Source organism: Oryctolagus cuniculus, chromosome 8 (genome assembly GCF_051225735.1).
Source record: "Oryctolagus cuniculus isolate XC-2025 breed Fujian yellow rabbit chromosome 8, ASM5122573v1, whole genome shotgun sequence".
Taxonomy (NCBI): domain Eukaryota; kingdom Metazoa; phylum Chordata; class Mammalia; order Lagomorpha; family Leporidae; genus Oryctolagus; species Oryctolagus cuniculus.
The window spans coordinates 28,689,398-28,702,821 of record NC_142874.1 but is presented as its reverse complement, the minus strand read 5'-3'; positions in this window follow the sequence as shown (position 1 = coordinate 28,702,821).

The following is a 13,424-nucleotide window of genomic DNA, read 5'->3' as shown; positions in this document are numbered from 1 at the left end:
ATGAGCCACTGGGCCAGAGCATTTCCCAACCCTAGAGACCCACCGGCTCTTTCCCCTAAATGTTGCCAGAAGGGCCATTGAGGAATGGACTGTCCTCTTGCCCATCCTAATTGAGTCAGTAGGCCATCCACCCCACCTATGCCCTGGGTTGACCTTTTAGGGCTAGCTGTTGAGGACTGAAGGAGCCTGGACTCCTACCACCAAACTATGGCCATCACTCCATGGGAGGAAGCCCAGGTTAACTGTGATGTCCTCTGTTAACTGAGCTGTCCTCAGAGCCCTGAGGTAGGCCAATTACATTTTTATTGACATGGGGGCAACCTTCTCAGTCCTGACCCAGTATTGGGGACCCACCTCTGTTGCCTCAACCTCCATGGCTTCAGCATGGCCCAGCCTGACATTGTGGCAATATGGTGAGTGAACCAGTTGGTAAAAGATTCTCTTTCTCCCCATCTCCCTCCCGCTCCCTCCTGCTCTGTTCCTCTCCCTCCCTCTCTCCCTCTCCCTCTCTCCCTCTCTCCCTCTCTCTCACTCTTAACTCTGCCTGTTAAATAAATAATCTTTTTGAAAATATTAAAGCAGTCAAATAATTGCCACATATTTGTTATATACCAGGTAGTTCCATTTTCAAAAAATTATGAAATAAATGGGGATTAATGGAGAGAGTCAATGATTTGCTGTGCGAACATAAGACAGAGAATTCAGAAACCTAGCAAGGAGCAGAGGTGTGTTGGTGTCATCAACTGATTCTCTAGGGTTAACAAAAAGTTCTGACTTGTGGCATTTAGCAACTTACGTGGCATGAATATGAACAGATGGATGTGGTTTGAAGCTACCAACTGGACACATGGAATTGCCCACAACTATTGCTCTTGATGCTTGTGAGCCCCCTCTGGCATGTCATTGTTAAGTCCCTGCCAAACAATGACTTTCTAGGGCCACCCTAAAAGCCTTTTTATGATTCCACAGGAAGAAGCATGGGGGCTTGAATAGCTGTGCAGTGGCTTATAGTTCCCACAGACACCTTTATCTATTTCTCCAGTAACTGCATCTCACGTGTATGGATGGCAAGCATCCACCCCCACACCCTGTCTCACTTCAGCACCTGCCCTCTGCTACCAGAGAGAGAAAAACAGCTTCCACCGCAGGAAACTGACACTGAGCTGCTTCAGCAAAAGGTTTCACCGTTTCGTTACACACAGTGTTGAAAAGATGCAGACTCAGAGATGAAATTTAGTAAAGTTAATGACTATTTCTACTTTGTAGAGGATATACTTTTGTTTTTTAGCTCTTGTTTATACTCCTGTGGAACTGTGGTCTTTCTACTTTTTACTTGTTCTATATTATGGTTAGTGGTGCATTAAGCCTGTGATTATAAAATGTATTAAAATTATGTTTTTGCAAAAATTAGCAAAAAAGGAAGAAAGGAAGAGGATTGAGGGAGGGAGGAAGGGAGGGAAGCAAATCCCCAGAACCATGACTCCTGTGCCATCAGTGTACCTGTGAAAACAATGTAAAGGGCACCTAATGTCTTAGTATTATGAGGGAAGTAATTTTTACCTGTAGACCCTATTAAAGGATCTATACAACCATTAGGGCCCACAGGCAGCACTCTAAGAACTATTGCCCTAGTCCAAAGTCACAAGTGTTCTTTTTCTGGTTATTGCAAACTGTTCAAATCTTTACTGAGTATATACTAAGTTGATGTTCTGTATATAAAGATCATTGAAAATGAATATTAATGTTTAAAAAAGATGTATTTATGTATTTATTTATTAGACAGACAGAGTTACAGAGAGAGAGAGAGAGAGACATCTTCCATCTGCTGGTTCGCTCCCCCAGGGGCCACAATGGCCGGATCTGGGCCAATCTGAAACCAGGAGCTTCTTCCAGGTTTCCCATGAAAGTGCAGAGGCCCAAACACTTGGGCCATCTTCTGCTGCTTTCCCAAGTCATAGCAGAGAGCTGGATTGGAAGTGGAGCAGCCAGGTCTCAAACCGGCATCCATATGGGATGCTGGTACTGTAGGAGGCAGCTTTACTGCTATGCCACAGTGCCAGCCCCCAGATGCTCCACTTCTGAACCAGCTCCCTGCTAATGGCCTGGAAAGCAGCGGAAGATGGCCCAAGTATTTGGGCCCATGCACCCACATAGGAAACTTGGAAGAAGTTCTTGGCTCCTGGCTTTGGCCTGGCCCAACACCAAGCATTGTAGCCATCTGGGGAGTTAATCAGTGGATGGAAGTGCGCTCTCTCTCTCTCTCTCTTTTTCTCTTTCTCTCTCTCCCTCCCTCACTCCTTCCCTCTCTCTGTAACTCTGACTCTCAAATAAATAAATATTTTTTAAAATTAAAAAAAGATAATTAAAGCCAGACCTGCATGGCTACCTTAAAATTAGAATTCAGGGCCAGAATTATGGGTCAATGGGTTAAGCTACTGCCTGTGACAACGATGCCCCATGCATGAGTGACCATTCAAATGCCAACTGCTCTCTTTGATCGAGCTCCTTGGTAGTGTGACTGCAAAAGCCACTGGAGGATGACCAAAGTGCTTGGGCCCCTGCCAACTACTTGGGAGACTGGATGGATCTCCTTGCTCCTGGCTTCAGCCTGGTCCAGCTCTTGCCCCTGCAGCCATTTGGGGATTGAAGGAGCAGATGTCTCCCTGTCTCTGTCTCCCTGTCTCTGTCACACTGACTTCCTAATAAGTAAGATAAATCTTTTGATACTTGATGATAATAATCAAGGCTTTCTTACAGTGATAATTTTGTTGTGCCCAAATCTCTCTTTTCTGTAAGAGGACAACAGTAGCAGGTGGTTCCTAAATTCTTCATTCAAAGAGATTTCAGACAATCTATAGTCATGTCCAACAAATAACTGAAATCAGGCACTAGGCAGAGTTAGTCTTAAGCACTGCCTTCCACTACCCTTTGCTCACTCCTTTTATTCTGTCATTTATTCCTGCATCCCAGTAAAAAACATGGAATTCTTACTCAAGCTTGAGTCAAGTCTGTAACTTATTGATTTTCTGGGAAAAAAATTATTATGCTCCCAAGTTCAATGACATAGTAAGTCTCTCATCTCCAGAAAATAATGTGACACTCTTTCTGTTCAAGAAAAATGAGCCAGAAATTAAGTAAAACCAGGAAAGCTTAGTGCTCTTCTTTAGATTATAGCCATTACAGCTTGCATGTGCCTACTGTCAAATGACAACCTGCTGGTGACTGGCACAGTAGCCTAAAATGGAATCGTTGGAAAGTATAACCCTTAGTATTAATTTCTTACTCAGTTCAATCAAAGACACAAATGTTCCAAGACTTCCTGAAATATGCTTATAGATATTCTCCGTTAGTTTTTTTCAGGATAAAACTGGTGCATCTTACATGATTATGTGTATGGACAATTCATAGAAAGTTACGGAGCTCAGGATCGGTTGGTACTGAAAACTGAAAGTTTTGGCTAAATTGCTAAATATTTGGTCTTCAATGCCTCACCTACATTTATAAACAAATATGAGACATTGTTTCCTGCAATATTTCTTTCTAAGCCAGAGTTTATTTAAAACAAAACAAAACAAACAAAAAAAAAAGGGTAACCACTGCAGTGAAGTATGTCTGCACTGATGTGCAAATACGTTTTTTCTTTGTACTCATCTTTGTGAATGTATGAAACCTAACATTTATTATATTGTGCTTGAAAAGAAGACAGATTGAAATGCAGCTTTAGAAAGAAAAGATGGTGCTGAGGCAAGCTCTAATTTCACTGATGTACCGCAACTGCATCAGCAAGAGGATGAGACTAAATGCATTCTCAGCGGAAGTGAGAAACGGCCTGGACACCGCCGGTACTGTGCCGTCGCATTCAGGTGGAAGCAGTCATTGATTCAGACTGCGATTGAGAAAGGAATCCCAGATGGAACCATCCGGAGCCGGAGGCTCCTATCTGAGAGTCGGCAGTCGTGTGTGTAAACCAAGAAATCAGGAGACGGCTGAATGCTGAAAGGAAGCAAGCACCGGAGTCCCAGCTCTCTCAACGTGAGACCATCACGGGAATCTCAGTCCTCTGCAGCAGCTAAGGGACATGGCTATGTAAGGGCTTGCTAGTTAGCTACATCCATCCATGTTTCCTGTTTCTAGGTTTCCTTTGTATGTGTATTACTTAATTTCTGGTTAACCACTCAACTGATGAGTCACATAGTTCACAGGGCCATCCTAGTGCCTTCAAGGAAACTTATATTCACCAAAGCTGTACAATGGAATCACTCGTCCATAGGGTGTCCTGGGCCACTTCCTTAGTCACCTGGATGTGGGCTGCATGATTTTTGGATGTCTTTGGTTTAGCTGTCCTTCCTTCCATTAGCCTTGACCTATCAATAATCAGTACCTTCTCTGGAACTAGGGGAAGGGGAAGGTAAGACCTCAGATTTATTGCAGTCATGGTAGTGATTACTGAAAGATTTTGCAAAGGATACAGAAAATAAGAAATTGCTGCCAAAAGTGAGTGTTGCACATTGCTAATTAATTTTTCATATTATAAGTTATCATTTTCTTTAGAACAATGCTGTAATGGAACTTTGTGTTTCTGAAAACATGCTGTAGGTGTACAATTGAGTAACTGAGTTTTCAATTCTCTATCATTTTAATCAATTTAAATTTAAACTCAACTGATCACCTGTAGCTAAACACCATCACACTGGTCAGCCCAGACCAGCAACATAGCTCCTCAGTTAGTATATCTTGCTGTACAATATAATTTCATTAACTCCAAATCCATGAATTCAGAAATTATGAGCACCTGACATAGATTGAATGACTCTGCCATTGACTTTTGCACTGTGATGAAAATATCAACTAATCTCATTCATAAGGTTAAAAGGATTATAGATCAACAGTTTGACTCTCCTAGTGGCACAAACTAGTTATGAGAACTAGTTTAGAATTATTTAGCCACTAATATATTGAAAATAAATGTGTTAGATGATGAATTATTTTTTAATTGTTTCTTATTTTTAAATTAGTTATGACAAGCAAGTCTAAAGAAAACTTTACTAGGAAACAAGTGCTCACAAGGTGTACCAGACACTGGACTGGTCCTGGAGACTATTTTAAAATGAGTTTTGGACCTGCACCCCACATCAGAGTCCCTGGGTACACTGTCTACTCTGGCTCCAGACTCCAGTTCTGCCCACATAAATAGATTCAGCTTGTGATACAGAGAGGGAGATGAATGTAGCCAGGTTTTGCTCTCTTTGTCCCATCTGATAACCTTCCTTGAAGGGTACACCTGGGTTCGGGGTTGGCACATACTTTTTTTTTTTTTTTTGACAGGCAGAGTGGACAGTGAGAGAGAGAGACAGAGAGAAAGGTCTTCCTTTGCCGTTGGTTCACCCTCCAATGGCCACCGCGGCCGGCATGCTGCCGCCGGCGCACCGCGCTGATCCGATGGCAGGAGCCAGGTGCTTCTCCTGGTCTCCCATGGGGTGCAGGGCCCAAGCACTTGAGCCATCCTCCACTGCACTCCCTGGCCACAGCAGAGAGCTGGCCTGGAAGAGGGGCAACCAGGACAGAATCCGACGCCCCGACCAGGACTAGAAAAACATGAGTGTTTTTGAACGGAGGGTCCAATCTTCCTACTGAGGTGTGTGAATGCTGATCTTGCTTCTTAAAAAAAAAAAAAAAGTTGTCTGTTGTCTTCCTTTGCTTTGTCCTCAGCCTCATGACCCTGTCATGCAGGAAGTTGTAATTTTCATATGGCATTTTTGCAATGTCCTTATTTTGAGAGCAGAAGTACATCTGCAGTTGTATGTTGCACAACGTGTTCATTGACAACATATCAAAAGTGATTCGAGTGCCACACTTTAAGCAAATTCCCACTTGGCAAAATGTAAGGCATTCCTCACTGCATAGAAGCACAGAAGTCCTAGGTCCACGTTGTCACACAGCTGGTTAAGCCACCACCTGTGGTGCAGACATCCCATATGGGCACCTGTTCGAGTCCCTGCTGCTCCACTTCCTATCCAGATCCAAGCTAATGTGCCTCCAACAGTGGAAGATGGTCCAGTTGTTTGGGCCCCTGCATCCACATCTCCTGGGGATTGAACCAGCTAAGGGAGGATCTCTCCCTTTCTCTCTCTAACTCTACCTTTTAAATAACTAAATAAATCTTTTTTTTTTTTTTTGGACAGGCAGAGTGGACAGTGAGAGAGAGAGAGAGAGAGAGAGAAAGGTCCTCCTTTTCCATTGGTTCACCCTCCAATGGCTGCTGTGGCCTGCACGCTGCAGCCGGTGCACTGTGCTGATCTGAAGGCAGGAGCCAGGTGCTTCTCCTGGTCTCCCATGGGGTGCAGGGCCCAAGTACTTGGGCCATCCTCCACTGCACTCCTGGGCCATAGCAGAGAGCTGGACTGGAAGAGGGGCAACCGGGACAGAATCCGGTGCCCCGACCAGGACTAGAACCCAGGGTGCTGGTGCTGCAGGTGGAGGATTAGCCTAGTGAGCCGCGGCGCTGGCCAATAAATCTTTTTAAAAAGGAAAAAAATTGGGGCAGCACTGTTGTTTGGCAGGTGAAGCTGCTGCCTGTAGCACTGGCTTCTCACGTGGGTGTTGGTTCCAGTCCCGGCTGCTCCCTGCTAATGTACCTGGAAAAGCAGCAGAAGATGGTCCCTGTCCATGGGTCTCTGCACCAATGTGGGAGACCTGGAAGAAGCTCCTTGCTCCTAGCTTTGAATCTGCCCAGCTCCAGCTGTTGTGGCTATTTGGGAAGTGGACCAGCAGATGGAAGATCTCTCTTTCTGTCTGTCTCTTTTTCTCTCTCTGTCTTTCAAAATATAAAAAATTTAAAAAAAGTTTTCCTATCCCCTACTGTAAGAGTTTATCTTGCCTGCACTGAACAATTGCCCTACTGTAGGAACTTCAGTTTCTCCAGAATGTTACATTTGTATGCAAATAACTACAACCAATAAAAAGCAACCAATAAAAGAGAATGTGAAACAACTTATTAAATTCTATCAGATTTCTTTAAATGATTTATTTTATTTATTTGAAAGGCAGAGTGACAGAGAAAGAGGAAGAGAGAGATCTTGGTTCACTTGGCACATGATCACATTGGTCAGAGTTGGGTCAGGCTGAAGCCAGGTGCCTGGGACTCTATCCAGGTCTCCCATGGGGGTGCAGGGTCCCTAGTACTTGAACCATTTTCTGCTGTTTTCCTAGACTCATTAGCGGGGAGCTGGATCAGAGGCAGAGCAGACAGGACACAAACAGATGCTGTGCTATTGGGTGCTGCCTGACAGATGGTGGCCTAACTCGCTGCACCACAACACCCACCTGGTATCAGGTTTTGTTTTGTTTTGTTTTTTGTTTTTTGACAGGCAGAGTGGACAGTGAGAGAGAGAGACAGAGAGAAAGGTCTTCCTTTGCCATTGGTTCACCCTCCAATGGCCGCCGCGGCCGGCACGCTGCAGCCGGCACACCATGCTGATCTGATGGCGGGAGCCAGGTGCTTCCTCCTGGTCTCCCATGGGGTGCAGGGCCCAAGCACTTGGGCCATCCCTCACTGCACTCCCGGGCCACAGCAGAGAGCTGGCCTGGAAGAGGGGCAACTAGGATAGAATCCGGCGCCCTGACCGGGACTAGAACCCGGTGTGCCCATGCCACTAGGCGGAGGATTAGCCTAGTGAGCTGCGACTCCGGTCTGGTATCAGGTTTTAAAATGACCATTTTGTTTCCTGATTTGCTACCGGTATGGTGATTACTAGTCTCCTGAAACACAGACTTTTTTTTTCGGGTGCTAATTAAAGAAAAAAAAAGATTTATTTATTTGAAAGGCAGAGTTAGAGAAAGAGAGGTAGCCTGATATAAATTATTTCCATTTTTAATGAAGAATGGGATGGGAGAGGGAGTAGGAGGTGGGGTGGGAGTGCGGGTGGGAGCGCAGGTGTGAGGGGAAGAACCACTATGTTCCTAAAGTTGTACCTATGAAATCTGCATTCATTAAATAAAAGCTTTTTAAAAAATGATTGTTAACTCCCAAGCAATAGATTAAAGTAATGTGCATAAATCTCATAACTTCCTCATCTTAAGGTCTCCAAAGAAAGGGGTAATTGGTGTTGATGTTTTATTTCAACATAATATATTTCCTGCCCTCCATAAATTACAAGACCATATAAACTCTTCTGAGAACTAAGGTATGCAAAATACACAAGAATGACTCTATTCAAATGATAAAATCCACCTGGATGGAAACTCTGCCAGTGTTTTCCCACAGTCTTTTTTCTAATCTTTTCTTTGCTATGCAAATACTGTTGCTAGTTTTTTATTTTATTTTATTTATTTATTTATTTATTCATTTTTGACAGGCAGAGTGGACAGTGAGAGACAGAGAGAAAGGTCCTCCTTTTTGCCATTGATTCACCCACCAATGGCCGCCACGCCACAGCCAGCGCACCACGCTGATCCGAAGCCAGGAGCCAGGTGCTTCTCCTGGTCTCCCATGCAGGTGCAGGGCCCAAGTACTTGGGCCATCCTCCACTGCACTCCCGGGCCACAGCAGAGAGCTGGCCTGGAAGAGGGGAACCGGGACAGAATCTGGTGCCCTGACCGGGACTAGAACCCGGGGTGCCGGCACCACAGGTGGAGGATTAGCCTAGTGAGCCGCAGTGCCGGCCCTGTTGCTAGTGTTTAAATCATTACTTATCTATGCTCCAAAATTTAAATCTGTTGGTTACCCTGTTATCTTCTTCTTGGTTATTTTTACTTGTGCAAAGATAATTTTCTTACCTGTACAAAATTAATTTGATTTCTATAACTGACAATCAGACAAATGAATATCAAGGACATTAATGAGAGGGAAAACAAAAAGGCAAATTTCAGAAAATATTTCAGTTTCATAAGATTCTAAATTCTAGATAGTTTGAACTTTGCTGAAAACTCTACTGAAAGCAACCCATCAGAAAATGTGATAGGAAAACAAATTAATGATAAGTTCAAGGCTGGTGCCGCGGCTCACTAGGCTAATCCTCTGCTTTGCAGCGCCAGCACACCAGGTTCTAGTCCCGGTCGGGGCGCCAAATTCTGTCCCAGTTGCCCCTCTTCCAGGCCAGCTTTCTGTTGTGGCCAGGGAGTGCAGTGGAGGATGGCCCAAGTGCTTGGGCCCTGCACCCCATGGGAGACCAGGAGAAGCACCTGGCTCCTGCCATCGGATCAGCGCACGGTGTGCCAGCCGCAGCGCACTGGCCGCGGCGGCCATTGGAGGGTGAACCAACGGCAAAGGAAGATCTTTCTCTCTGTGTCTCTCTCTCACTGTCCACTCTGCCTGTCAAAAAAAATAAAAAATAAAAAAAAATCCAACTGAGCCTTATAATGGCATAAAGATGATAATAATAAAACACTATTTCCTGGGGCCAGCACTGTGGCATAACAGGTAAAGCCACCGCCTGCAGTGCCAGTATCCCATATGGGCACCAGTTCAAGTCCTGGCTGCTTCACTTCCAGTCCAGCTCTCTGCTGTGGCCTGGGAAAGCAGTAGAAGATGGCCCAAGTCCTTGGGCCTCTGCACCCACATGGGAAACCTGGAAGAAACTCCTGGCTCCTGGCTTCAGATTGGCACACCTCCAGCCGTTGCAGCCAATGGGAAGTACAGCAGAAGATGGAAGACACCTATCTCTCTCTCTTTCTCTCTCTCTCTGCCTCTCCTTCTCTTGGTGTGTAACTCTGACATTCAAATAAATAAATAAATCTTTTTTGTTTGGTGTTTGTTTTTTAATGACAGATAGAGTTAGACAGTGAGAGAGAGAGAGAGAGAGAGAGAGAGGTCTTCCTGGTTTCCCATGCAGGTGCAGGGCCCAAGCACTTGGGCCATCCTCCTATGCCTTCCCCGACCACAGCAGAGAGCTGGACTGGAAGAGGAGCAACCAGGACAGAATCCAGCGCCCCGACCAGGACTAGAACCTGGGGTGCCGGAGCCGCAGGTGGATGATTAGTCTAATGAACCACGGAGCTGGCCAACAGTATTTTTTTTTTTAAGATTTATTTATTTATGGGCCTGCGCCATGGCTCACTTGGTTAATCCTCTGCCTGTGGTGCCAGCATCCCATATGGGCGCTCTTTCTAGTCCCAGGTGCTCCTCTTCCAGTCCAGCTCTCTGCATGGGAGACTAGGAAGAAGCACCTGGCTCCTGGCTTCGGATCGGCTGAGTTCTGAGTGTAGCAGCCATTTGTGGAGTGAACCTGTAGGACCCCAAAAGCGGTGTCCTCTTGTGACGACCCCAGAAACACAGATTCCGGACCAGACGATGCAATAGAACAGGAGGTAATTTATTTCATTTGTACAAATGGGCCCTCTACTGCTGCAAGCAGCAAGCAAGCGAGAGGAGCCCCGAGCAGCTATCTCACACAGCTTTTAAAGGGCAAAACCACAAAATTAACATATTATAGGCTGGCGTAAGTTCATTGGATAATTTTCAGTAGCGGGCCTTGTATGGCAGTCTAAAAGTGGTAATGTCGGTGGAAAAGTACTAGGTCAAAGGGATACATTAGGGGAGGGGGTCTCTAGGAGAGAGGAATAGGTTGCTACGTGCCTTGCAGCTTTCTTTGTTAACCTTGAGCAAGCGTAGGGAAGGGGCTTATCTACAAGGCAGGTGTTCTGTGTATCTCTGGTTAGTAGCTGACTGCTTTCTCTGTGAACCAGTTTACTCCCCATTTTCCAAGGCCGTCTCTGGAACAGTTTGTCTCAGGAGTCTTATTATTTTATTTTTAAGAGGCTATTTTTATGGTGGCTCACAGCCGCCTCTTTCAAACCAACGGAAAGGAAGACCTCTCTCTCTCTCTCTCTCTCTCTCTCTCTAACTCTGCCTATCAAAAAAAAAATACTGTTTCCTGTTAAAGGCTTTGGTGTCTCATCTCTGTTCATGAATTCTGCTACAGTAAGACACTGAGGGACATTCTCTGTCTCTTTGAGTTTTAGATGTCTCATCTACAGAATTATTTGCCAGTTTTATACATGGAAATAATAAAAAAAATATAGCATGGAGTACATGCTAAGTGCTCCAGAAATAGGAACAATTATTATTTTTACCACAGGATTTCTCCTTATTTTGAAAGGAAACATGTGCTACTAATTATGGTGGTTTGTGTAGTTTTTTCTTTTGTGCCTAATGCTCACATAGCAGAACTATAGCTATGCCTGTTGTGTCTATATTATATGTGCGTGTTGTTTGCAGACACGAGGAGTCCATCTCCAGCTTCAAGCTGGATTTTCTCAAAGGAAAACTTAATTCGATTCACTTCACTTCAATTACCACTTTACCTGGTAAAGGCCAGGTAAAGGGGACAGCTAAGGGACAGTGCCCTAAAGAAACTTTACCCCTGAGAAGCAGTTTGCCAGGGTTTTTACAGCAAAGGTTAGGAAAGAGTCCAGGAGGTAGAAAAAGGAACCAGGAGGGCCCTTCCTGCTGAAGCAATTTCCATCTCCATGGATGCTATCATTACAACTCAGACTCAGCCTGGTTTCTTGCAGCTTTCCTTCTTTGTGGTGGTCTGGCCCACTGTGAGTACAATGTTGCAAAATCGGCTTGCCTGCACACCAGTGAAAAACAACCTCTGCTGACTAAATGTTTCAGGAATTCTGGCTCCTCTACTTGTGCCTCCCTCTTGCCTAAGACAAATTCTTCCTTGGAATATCAACTCTCAGAATGTCTGCATTGGGAAGGCCAGTGTTGTGGTGCAGTGGGTTAAACCACTGCCTGTGATGCCAGCATCCCATTTTGGAACACCTGTTGGAGTCCCAGCTGCTCTGTTTCTGATACAGCTTCTTGCTAATGTGCCTGGGAAAGAAGCAGAGGATGGCCCAAGTACTTTCACTCCTACCACCCATATGGCAGACTCAGATGGAGTTCCTGGCTCCTGGCTCCAGCCCGGCTCAGCACCAGCCATTGTGGCCATCTGAGTGAACCAGCAGATGGAAGATCTCTCTCTCTCTAACTGCCTTTCAAATAAATACATCTTTTTTTAAAGTCTGTATTTTGTGCTTAGAAAGAACTCATATACTTTCAGCCACTATAATTTTTTGTTGTTTTATCCTGATTGACCAATTACAACAGCACCACAATGCGGAGCATACATGTGAACATGCACACACATGTGCACACCCTCAGGCATGCACACACAGAAGAAATGGTACCTAAGGTTAGTGCAAATTTTTTTTTCTTTTGACAGGCAGAGTTAGCGAGAGAGAGAGAGAGAGAGAGAAAGGTCTTCCTTCCATTGGTTCACCCCCCAAATGGCTGCTATGGCCAGTGCTGCACTGATCCGAAGCCAGGAGCCAGGTGCTTCCTCCTGCTCTCCCATGCTGGTGCAGGGCCCAAGCACTCAGGCCATCCTCCACTGCACTCCCGGCACACAGCAGAGAGCTGGCCTGGAAGAGGAGCAACCGAGACAGAATCCGGCGCCCCAACTGGGACTAGAACCCGGTGTGCCGGCACCACAGGTGGAGGATTAGCCTATTGAGCCACCACGCCAGCCCCTAGCTTTTTTATTAGCTTAGAACAATGGAAGTGTTTACGTGGTACCACCCCCACATCCCAGGTGAGAGGAGGTACTTCCTGGGGAGGGGTCTCCTGATTGACAAGTAGGTGAACATGGCAGCACATAGCAAAGGAGGTGCAGATTCCAGCTCATGAACTTAAAATGATCTCTCTAAGTTGTTCTACATCATAACAGTTTAAGGGAGTCAAAGAGACTAAAACCATATACAAAGAAGTACCTCTCTTTTTGGGGCTCAGGATTCTGGCTAAGAAATTCCACATGGGCCTTATGCCAGTATAAAAGACTATTTCCTGGCCAGCGCCGTAGCTCACTAGGCTAATCCTCCGCTTTGCAGCGCCGGCACACCGGGTCCTAATCCCGGTCGGGGCGCCGGATTCTGGCCTGGTTGCCCCTCTTCCAGGCCAGCTCTCTGCTGTGGCTAGGGAAGGGAGTGCAGTGGAGGATGGCCCAAGTGCTTGGGCCCTGCACCCCATGGGAGACCAGGAGAACTGCCTGGCTCCTGGCGGCAGCCATTGGAGGGTGATCCAACGGCAAAAAGGAAGACCTTTCTCTCTGTCTCTCTCTCTCACTGTCCACTCTGCCTGTCAAAAAAAAAAAAAAAAAAAGACTATTTCCTGTTAAAAGTACCTTGTCTTGATACACAAATCTTGCTACAACCTAGGTTCAGGAATATGAGCAGTTAGGAATAGAGATGGCATTTGGATTAAATTTGCACAGTATAGAACTGGGATTCCGCATGATACAGTTTCTGAAAGGAATCGCAAAGATAATGAGACTGATTTTGATAAATAATACGTTGCTATTATGAGCTTCCTATAATTCCTCTCCATATATCTTCTGTCTCCAAAGTTACCTACTCATAATAGCTGCTGAAATCCTCCTTCT